The following is a 10440-nucleotide window of genomic DNA, read 5'->3' on the forward strand; positions in this document are numbered from 1 at the left end:
AATGAAGATTTTAAAGAAAACCCACTTTGCACAAAGACAATTCTAGATCCTTTGGGAACCTACAGGAATGGAGATGATGTGTGCCAATTATGAAGAAGCTTCTAGAATCTTTGTGCACTTCATGCCATCTGATCTTTACAAATCAGTTAAAATACTGGTTTCTTTTAGAATAGGTAGGAATCTGAGGTTCAAAGAGGGTGTGTGAATGCAAGTCCTGTACCTGAAAAGTGAGACCACTGGATGGCAGGTGCTTGGTTATTTAGGAAACCCTGTTGTGGGGGCAGAATTTGAAATTACTATTTGAAGAATTCCTTGATTCCCAACAAATGCATGAGAGTATTATGCCATTCTACCATAAAGAGATATTATTTCAATTTACTCACTTTGAATGATGTGAAAACAGCAAGTATTTGAGGCAACCAGTGAGAGAGCTCAATGGGTTCTGAATTTGACCATTGACCTGAATTTGATCCCTATGACCCACATGGTAAAAGGAGAGAATCTAATCCTTCAAATTGTTCCTCAACATCCATGACCCTAGCACTGGTGGCTATATCTCACCACACAAAGTAATTGAATAAGTATATTGTAAAAACAATGTGTGGAATGCTGTTGCTTCAATTTAGCTCTGCAGCCTCCTTTCTGATGTGCAGTTGAAAACATGGTTTGAAGCTGGCCCTACACAGGCTCCTATGAAGACATGCACTTGGTATTTGAACCCAGGACTCTGACAGCAACTTTCTCTTATCTCTCTAGGAACAACTTTGAAATATGAATTCCCCTCCAGGCATAAGGCATTCCACACCTTTGGCAGAAACCAGTTACCTGGCTGAGAATGCAAGGATAATTGGCTATAAAAGTTCAATGCCAGATGAAAAGAGAATTCCAGAGGTAGGTGCAGCACATTAAAATGAACCCTCCAAACAACGTAGCACTGGGCTGTGTGTATTCATTTGGGAGAGGGCGTTGGTGGCAGTGTTGATGGACATAAAGATAGTGTGTGTCCCAACAAGTTATAAAGCCTTAATGCATCATATTTTCCTCATCTATAGAGACAGTTCCTACCTTCCAGGATTATTATGGAGAAATGAACTGAAAGAGGTTATAAAATGCCAAACATAAACTTTGGGCACCTCAGATTCTCACCAATGACTAACTCTCTGGGTGAACAAAATCTGTCTCATTCTCTACTGAATCACCAAAACCCTGACTTGAAAACAAAAATACCCAATTTAATCCTTGAAATGGACCAGACGTTTATATCCCTCTTAAATTTGTGTATTAAAATTTTAGCTCCCAGCATGATGATTTTACAAGATGAAGCCTTTGGAAGGTGGTGGAGCCCTCATAAAATGAACTGGGTTCAACTGAAGAAAGCCCAGGAACCTCTCATTCCTTCCTCCATGTGGAGTTACAGTGTGAAGATGGTCCTTCATGCATGTCAATGCCTTGATCTTGGACCTAGAAGTGCCCAGATCTATGAGCAGTAACTATTTTGTTGTTTATAAGCCACCTATTCTGTGGTAGTTTGTTTTTTTTTTTAATAGAAATCTAAACACAGCAAAATGGCCTCTTTCCCCTTTGCTATTATGACATGACTTTGTTCCCTTTGGAGGGAAATCTCAAAGAAGTTACTTGCACTCATTGTCTTTTATTCTACTCCTCTCACTCTTAAAGCAACCCTAGTGAGATTTTCACTCCATGACTACATTGAAATTGCAACTTGCTCTCAAGTTGCTCAATCCAATGATCCATACTGCATCATGATCCTGTGGCACAGGACCTATGCAAACCAGTAGTGACACAGTTGCTAACTCCCTTTTGCATTATTAATTTTTTCTTATTTGTTTGTAAGAGGCTTGCTTCTCTTGTTTTTGTTTTTTTTTTTCTCCCTGACTAATCACTACTTCTCTGGTTCCCCAGATGCTGAGATGATGAATAGTGGAGTATCAAGGAACGCAGCCATCTTTCCTTCCCTCTCTGAGCTGGTTAGCTTTAACTGTCAACTGGACACAACCTAGAAACACTTGGGAGGAAGTCTTACTGAAGAATTATCTTTATTAGATTTGCCTGTGAACATGTCTGTGTGAGGTTGTCTTGATTGTTAACTGACATAGGAAGACTGAGTCCACTGTGGGTGGCACCACTCACTAGATCAGGGATCCAGAACAATGTAAGAGCAGGAGTTAGTAGAGAGCAAGCAAGGACCCGTATGCATATTCTCTCTGCTATGGATTGTGGATGTGATGTTTCAATTTGATGCCTTCAATTCCCTGGAATAATAGATTGAAGCTTGAAATTGTGAGCCAAATAAAACCTTTCTTCCCTAAGTTGCTTTTTATCAGAATATTTGTCATGGGAATGGAAATAAAACTAGAACACACTCTCAATCACTTCTTCTCTAAATCTATGGACTCAAAGGCCATCCATAAGCTGATAACTATAACTATATATTCAATTGGATCAATTCCACACACCTTCCAAACTTTAGCTTCATACAGCCAGATTTCTCCTGAACATCCTTTTAACATCCAAAGCTCAATGTATCTCTAATTAAAATTTATTTTTCTATTTTCTTCTCTTTTTTTGTTTTAACTGAGAAAATGTTTTAGGTAGCAGAGACAAGCCTTTAACTTCACATGTAGCTAAAAATAACCTTGAATTTTTGGTTCTTCTATCCCCACCAACTGAGTGCTGGATTATAGGTTCACACCACATGCAGTTGTAAACAAAATTTTGATCCCCAATATTCAGAGATATATATTTTTCTCCAATGCAGTTAATTAATGATAATTTGTGCTTCCATTTGCTCAAATCCAAAACATTGGGATCATCTTTGTTCCTTGCCTTCTCATTCATTAGGAAATCCTATCTTTAAAATACATCAGCACCAGTCTCATTATAGGGGAAGGGCATTTAGTGTAGCTTTTCCACTATTGCTTAGATTGCCAGTTGTTGTCATCCTTGTAGATCTTTGGAAATATCCCTTGGGCCAGATTTCTCCTCCAACCTATAATGGCTTCTTCTATTATGATATCTCTCATCCTGCTCTCCTCTATTCTTCCTCCGAGTCAACCTTCCTGCTCCCCCATTTCCTCCTCCCCCCTCCTCTTCTCCCCCTCTCTTTCTCCCACATCCCTCTCCCCTCTCCCATGCTCCTAATTAGCTCAGGAGATCTTGTCCCTTTTCCCTTCTCTGGGGAAACATGTATGTCTCTCTTTGGGTCCTCCTTGTTTCCCAGCTTCTCTGGCAGTGTGGATTGTAGTTATCCTTTGCTCTATGTCTAATGTCCACTTATGAGTGAGTGAGCATGTATGTTTTTCTTTCTGTATCTGGGTTAACTCACTCAGGATGGTTTCTTCTAGTTCCATCCATTTGCCTGTGAATTTCAAGATTCCATTGCTTTTTTACACTGAATAGTACTCCATTGTGTAAATGTACCACATTTTTTTTTTTATCCATTCTTTGGTTGAGGAGTATATAGGTTGCTTCTAGGTTCTGGCTATTACAAACAACACTGCTATGAACATAGTTGAACATATGTCCTGGTTGTATGAATGTGCATTCTTTGGGTATATGCCCAAGAGAGGAATTGCTGGATCTTGAGGTAGATTGATTACCATTTTCCTGAGAAACCACCATACTGATTTCCAAAGTGGTCGTATAAGTTTGCACTCTCACCAGCAATGGAGGAGTGTTCCTTTTTTTCCACATCCTCTCCAGCATAGACTGCCATTAGTGTTTTTGATTTTAGCCATTCTGGCTGGTGTAAGATGGTATCTCAGAGTTGTTTTGAGTTGCATTTCCCTGATGGCTAAGGATGTTGAGCACTTTCTTGAGTGTCATACAGCCATTTTAGATTCCTCTGTTGAGAATTCTCTATTTAGTTCTGCACTCCACTTTTTAATTTCATTGTTTGGTGTTTCAGTGGCTAGTTTCTTGTGTTCATAGATTTGGGGTTGGTGAAGATCTTTTCCCATTCTGTGGGCTGTCATTCTTTGGGAGCCTATCCCACTTGGAGGGATGCTTTCTCAGCCTGGACACATGGGGAAGTGCCTAGGCCCTGCCCAGGATGATATGACAGACTTTGGGGATCCCCCATGGAGGGCCTTACCCTCCTTGGGGAGCATAGAGGGGATGCAGTGGGGGGGTTGGTGGAGGATGGGGGAGGAGGGGAGGGAGAGGGTGAAGGGATTGACATGTGAAGCAGGCTTGTTTCTAATTTGAACTAATAAAAATACATAAAAATAAAAATAATAAAGGTAAAATTTTAAAAAAACATGAAGACATTTTAAAAAATACATCAGCACCTGACACCTTCTCCCACCTCCACTGTGGCCACTTTGAATACTATCATTGCTCATTTAAATCACTGCTGTAGATGCCCAGATTCTCCCCCTTGATCCTTATAGGGAACCTAGAATAATTTTACTTTTTCTGACGGATATTCACATCACTTCTCTTCTGAACAGATACTGATATCTCTTCATTGGGTAGACAATAAAGGATAAAGTCTTGAATCATCCTACCAGTGCTATTATAGTCTGTGGTCCTCCTCTATCTCTGGTTTCTACCACTCTCTCCTTCCATTGCAGCCACACTGTCCTGTTTCATTGATGGAGCTGAGATACTCGCTGCTTCAGGAACTTGGCTCTTGCTGTCCCTTTCTTGGAGGTCTCTCCCTAATATCCTCATGATTCATTCCTTTATCTCCTTCAGGTCTTTCTCAGACATCAGCTTCTTAATGTGGATTGTATTTCTTTAAAATAGTTTGGCCCATCCCTAGTTATGAGAAAGGGCTTTAGATCATTCAAACTCCAGTTTTGTGTGAGTTGTCATTATTCTTAAGGGCAACTTTCCTAATAAACTCTCTGTTCCACATTATCTGAGGGTGTCTCATAACCCACTATGAAGTCTTCTTAAGTAAAATAACCTGGTCTCTTATTTATCCTGAAACCCAGTGCTTAAATCCCTACTAACCTAAACTCAAGCTCAAGAAGTTGTCCTTTCTTGAAATAAACTTGTGCTAAATGGTTTAACCAAAATAACTTCCATCAGAAAAATAAAGATATCTGAGATGGTGACTCAAAGGCACACTAAAATACCAGGTCATGTGTGAACTGAAGGCACAGAAAACCAAGAGAGCTTTGTGGGTTTTTTTTTTTTTTTCAGTGGAATTTCCCATGGAACTCTTAGGATGAATATCTATTTGAACATGCCAAGTGGTTTGCAATTGGCTTCAAATTCTGGATTGAGGGGAGGCCAAGTGCACAAGAATATCATGAATTTGAGGACAGATGGAGAGAAACACTCTTCAGAGCTACCTTCTTTGGCTTCCAATCGAAACATAAAGTAGGAGTTCTCAAAACCCCAGCATGAGCAGCTCAAACCATTAGGTGATTTGCATAAGCTTTTCTTTCATGTTATCACCAGGAATATATTATATCTCAGCTCTCTTTGTTGTATGCACAATTCTGTGAAAAGAAGATAAACATTCAATGAGTTTATCATCCAAAGTACTTCCCAAAGCTCTGGGTATACATTAGTGCATGCTACTGATTTTTTTTTTTTTGCAGGACCTTTGTGAACTATAACAGTCACATTGAATTCCATTTATCCTAAAAGAAAAAGCCTCCAACAATAATGGCTTATAGACCAAACTCTGTGTCCTATTAACCTGTATAATTAACACCAACAGAAGTAAAATGGTTCATTCTGTGTATTTTTGTCAGTACTTTTCCAAACTTACCTCAAAAATGCTAAAGATAATAGGAAAATAATACTTTAATTCCTGTTTGGTTGTCAGTGAAATTGGTTTTCCATGATGTGAGTGAGTTATAGTTTCACCTTGGAAAACTTTAAAACCTATGCACACTTTTATCTAAATTTATCTATATTTCTCTTGTTTGCACATTCTCTATCAATAACTATGTATTCTTAATTAATTGTTAAATCAGTAAATGAAAGCTGTGTACATTTAAGATGGGTGTGCAGGTGTCAATGTGGTATGTGGACTTGGCGGCCTTTGGGGAAATTCTCAGGAGTGGTGTGTCTGAGTCACAAGGCAGATCTAGTTTTAGTTCTTTTTAAGGAATTCCACACTGATTTTCATTGTGTTTGCACAAGTTTACAACAAGCTGTGAGGAATCTGAAGACATTTAGGGGTTTGTGTTTTGTTTTTATATACTAATATTCTGTTGGGAAAATTGGCAGATTTCCCCCCTCTGTGTGTTGCCTTTTCATTGGAACAATGCTTTCCTTCACTGTACAGAAACAAAAATATTTCCGTCGGATCCCATTCATGAATTGTTGTTTTCATTTCCTCAGCTAGCCAGTCTTACTGAGAAAGCCCTTAGACATGTCTCTATACTGAAGCAAACTCCCTACTTCTTCCTCCTAGCTATAGTAAAAAAGTCGTTGGGTATTTATTTTATTTTATTATTAGGCTTGTCATCACGTACCTTATTCCATTGATCCAACTTGCCAACTGTAATCTTATAAGGTTTCAGCTCTCCATACAGCACTTTTTCCATCTCAGTGTCTTTGGACACTGTTGAATGTGCCATGCTGTCCTGTGTCTTGGATAGTTTTTCTTTTCTTTTTTCTTCTCTTCTCTTTTCTCCCTCTCTCCCTCTCTCTCTCCCTTTCCTTCCTTCCTCCCTTCTGTGCTTCTCTTTTTAATGAGTCCAACCCAAAAGATGCACAGTCAGGCTCAAGCTGTACCGTTCACAAGCATGGATCAAACACACAGAAGGCCAGAGTTCCAACACAAGAAGCTAACTCAAGACCAGGTCAGCCTTGCCATCAGGAGGGTTTCTCCTGGATGCCGCCGGGGCCAGGGCCATGGGGCTGGACACGAGAGCCGCAGGCACAGGCTTCTTCTCTTCCATTTGTCCCAGGTTGACTTGGAAGTTTGTATCCACATTTTCATGCCTCTCACTTTCTCCTGTGGGGTCTAAGAAGTCTCCGGAGCTTGTTTCACAAGAGTTACATCTCGGTGCTCCAGACAACTCCAAATCTTCGCTGTCGCCATTAGATTTGGCACCTGCTGACTTGGCCCAAGATGAGGGACTTTCTAGCAGTGTCCCAGAGACATTAGAGACCATTTTGTTCTTCCACACAGGCTGTTCTGTTGGTTCGTTAAAGCCCAGTGAAAAACTGGACCCATGGCCGGAGGCGGCAAAACCTGGGAGCTGTTCCTGCTGGTGGTGTTCACCCGCTTGAAGACGGTGATAGTGGTCATGGTGCCAAGGAGCGGGGTAGGCTGGTGCCCCGAGAACACTGAGGCAACTGGGACCAAGCGGTGCAGACAGCTTGGCAATCATGACCCACGGGGCTTCCTGAACTTCTGGGGGACAGTTTTTCTGTGTCTGCTCTGTGCTGTGATTTGTGCTTCTGTGGAGATGGATGTCTCTTCTGACTTACTTGGGAGCTATTTACTAGTGAACAGGCTTAAGGGGAGGGGGCTCAACCCCATTATCACCAAGAAAAGGAAAAATAAACCAATGTAATAGCAACAACACCAAACCAAACCAGATATGGAAACACATTACAAATCAATTAAAGCCAGTTACTATGCCATAAATAACCATAGATTATAAAATGGCAAAAATTATGTAGGTTTAGTCATGCAGTTAAAAACTTTACTTCAGAGTTAAGGTGATAATTTAATAAACTGAACTAAGGAGGCAAGAAAGGGGGGGTGAAAGAAGACTCTGCTTATGGGAAAAAGTGTTACCAAGGAAAGGAAATAATATTAGGAGAGGGGGGTGACTTATTAAATTTGTCACATAGACCCAGCCTGAAGCTATCTGAGAGGAAAGCGACAACTGGGGAATTTCCTAGTTCCGATTGGCCTGTAAGATGGCCCAGACCACAACAGGTGGCACCAATCCCTACACATGTGGGTCAGCGCTATGCAGGAATGCTAGCTGAGCTAACTAGCTTTATGTCAACTTGATATAAGCTAGAGTCATTTAGGAATAGGGTCACCCGTGTCGCCTGTGAGCACATCCTCAGAGTTGGTAAGGACACCAGGTAGGTTGCACGTGGTGTGTGGGTTGCTGTTGATTGAAGGAATCACTGAACTCAGGTTCTGTTACTTGCTTCCACTGGTTGGGGAGGGGTGGGGGAGGGGGGAAGGGGGTAGGAGGAAATTGCTGCCTATCCAACCAGAGAATAGGTGAGCTGAGACAAGAGGCATGACAGCAGCCCCCAGCACCCACTTCAGGGGTAATGCTCACTGGAACCCTCCAGAATCTGTGACAACGTGGCTGAATTTAGACTCCGTGTGGAAACACTTCTCTAGGTGTGTCTGTGACGTTGTTTCCAGAGAGATGTAAGTGAAATGAGGAGGAAAGATCCACCCAGAATGTAAGCAGTTCCTTTACATGGGCTGGGCTTTCACACTACAAAAAATGCAGAAAGTGAGCCGAGCACCCTCAAGCTGCTCTCTCTGCTTTCTGACTGTAGATGCAAGGAGTGGCCTCACGTGTCTGCTGCCATGATCCCCCTGCCTGGATGAGCTGTGCTCCAAACTGAGCCAAAATAAAGCCTTCCTTAAGTTGCTCTGCCTGGGAATTTCTGCCATAGCAAAGAGAAAAGTGAAATAAGGTGGAAAACACCAGCTTATTAAAACTGTCCACACAGAGGTGGCTTGTGTACCTGCCATCTATGGAAAGGACCTGGTGACAATGAAGTGACAAGCTAGCATGGCCAGGAAGTAGCAGCTGAAGGAGAAACACTGGTCCTTCAATGAGTGGGTGTTATCTTTGTTGTTGTTGTTGTTGTTGTTTTGAGTGGGTGTTATCTTTCAGTCTGTGTATTATCTAATGGGATGGGCAAATAACATGTGCTTACCATGAAACTTAACAAATAAGCATTTGTCCTCCTTGGTTAAATGCCACAAGACAGCTGTTCCTATACTTTAATATTCAGCATTTCTATTTGGCATGTTCTTAAAGATGTCTGAAATCAGACCAGACTCGTAGACATTACCTGTCTTTTTATGCACAGTGAATGACCAAGCCAAGTGAGCAGAATAGTAGTCCCACTAATCCTGTTAACCTCACTGTGTTTTGTGACATTCTTTGCATGACTCTCAGGAAAGCTAACTTCCTGATTACGTATTCAGATGGGACCTGGAGATGTGCCTTCCTGCCTTACTCTGATCTTCTCTATTGCACGTAGCTAAGACAAACAGAGTGCTCTCCTAATGGTATGAACTGTCCTACCCCAAACCATTCATATCCACTTTTTTATTGTTATGAACTCGTAAACATATCTACCCCAAACCTCAGCATTCTGGTTTGCTTTCTGTTGCAGTGATCAAACACTGACCAGAACAACTGGGGGAGGCTCTTTTTTACGCTCTTGTCCATCTCTGAAGGAAATAGGGCAGGAACTCAAACAGGAGCTACAGTAGAACTCACAGAGGAATGCGGCTCCCTGGCTCATGCTCAACCAGCATTCTTACAGAATCCAGGACCACCTGTCCAGGGATGGCATCGCCCATAGCAGACTGGGCTCTCCTCTATCAATTAGCAGTAATTAAGAAAAATGACCCACAGGCCCACCACAGGCCCACCACAGGCCAAGGTGATGAAGGAAAATCCTCAATTATAGTTGCCTCTTCCCAGGTGACTCTAGTTTGTGTCAAGTGGACAAGAAAAATCTTATCAGAAGACCCAGCATTTGGGAAAGTTTGTTCTGTTTTCATTTCCAAATGATTCCTAACAGAGCTCCTTAACTTTCCTCCCAAGATTTCTGTGTCCTTGGATGATGAGAAAACTTTAACATTAAGGAAATGGGATGGGTTTGTTCTCTAGGCTATATGTCTTTTACTGCCTCTCTCCAGCCTGACATGGAGCAGACAAGCTGAAATAGTATTTTGCTGTCACTATAGCAACGTCTGACTCACTCACTGCCAGCTGAGTTCAGAAGTCCTTAAACAGCTGAAGGCAAGGTAACCTCCTTGTAAGCTCCCCTTTGGCCTATGCACGTTGTAGAAGACCCATTGGAAACAAGTTTTTGGTGAAGATGAGGCAGCGGGTGAGTGCTTGCCCAAGCATGACAAGAAAGGCAGCTCAAGGCCAGGATGACTTAGCTGGTACTGGGATGCACGAGTGAGATGATTTGGGTTCAGGGACAAATACTGGTTATGCTTTTCTAAACTAGGGATCAGCATGGTGCCCACTCCACTGGCTAAGAGGCTCTTGGAAAACTACTAATGAATGCAAGTTGACTCTCTTGTCTAGAGATCATGTAATGACCAGTGGATGCTCCTGTTTATTTGTACCTTGTTCCCATGGGCACATCAGATCCTAGTTACCCTTCACTTCCTGATTGTCTACAGCAGGGAAGATGTGTGTTCATATACACCATGAGTCAACAGCTGTTTATCTTCTTCTTCTATGCTGTGTAGTTCCTCAGCTCCGACTG

The 10440-nt window shown here is 41.8% G+C and overlaps 1 pseudogene; it reads right to left on the reverse strand.

The window, feature by feature from the left end:
- Positions 1–6776: 6776 nt before the first annotated feature.
- On the reverse strand, positions 6777–7243 carry LOC100770220 (annotated as a pseudogene).
- Between the last annotated feature and the right edge of the window lie 3197 nt (positions 7244–10440).

This window comes from Cricetulus griseus, chromosome 3 (assembly GCF_003668045.3).
Source record: "Cricetulus griseus strain 17A/GY chromosome 3, alternate assembly CriGri-PICRH-1.0, whole genome shotgun sequence".
Lineage (NCBI taxonomy): Eukaryota > Metazoa > Chordata > Mammalia > Rodentia > Cricetidae > Cricetulus > Cricetulus griseus.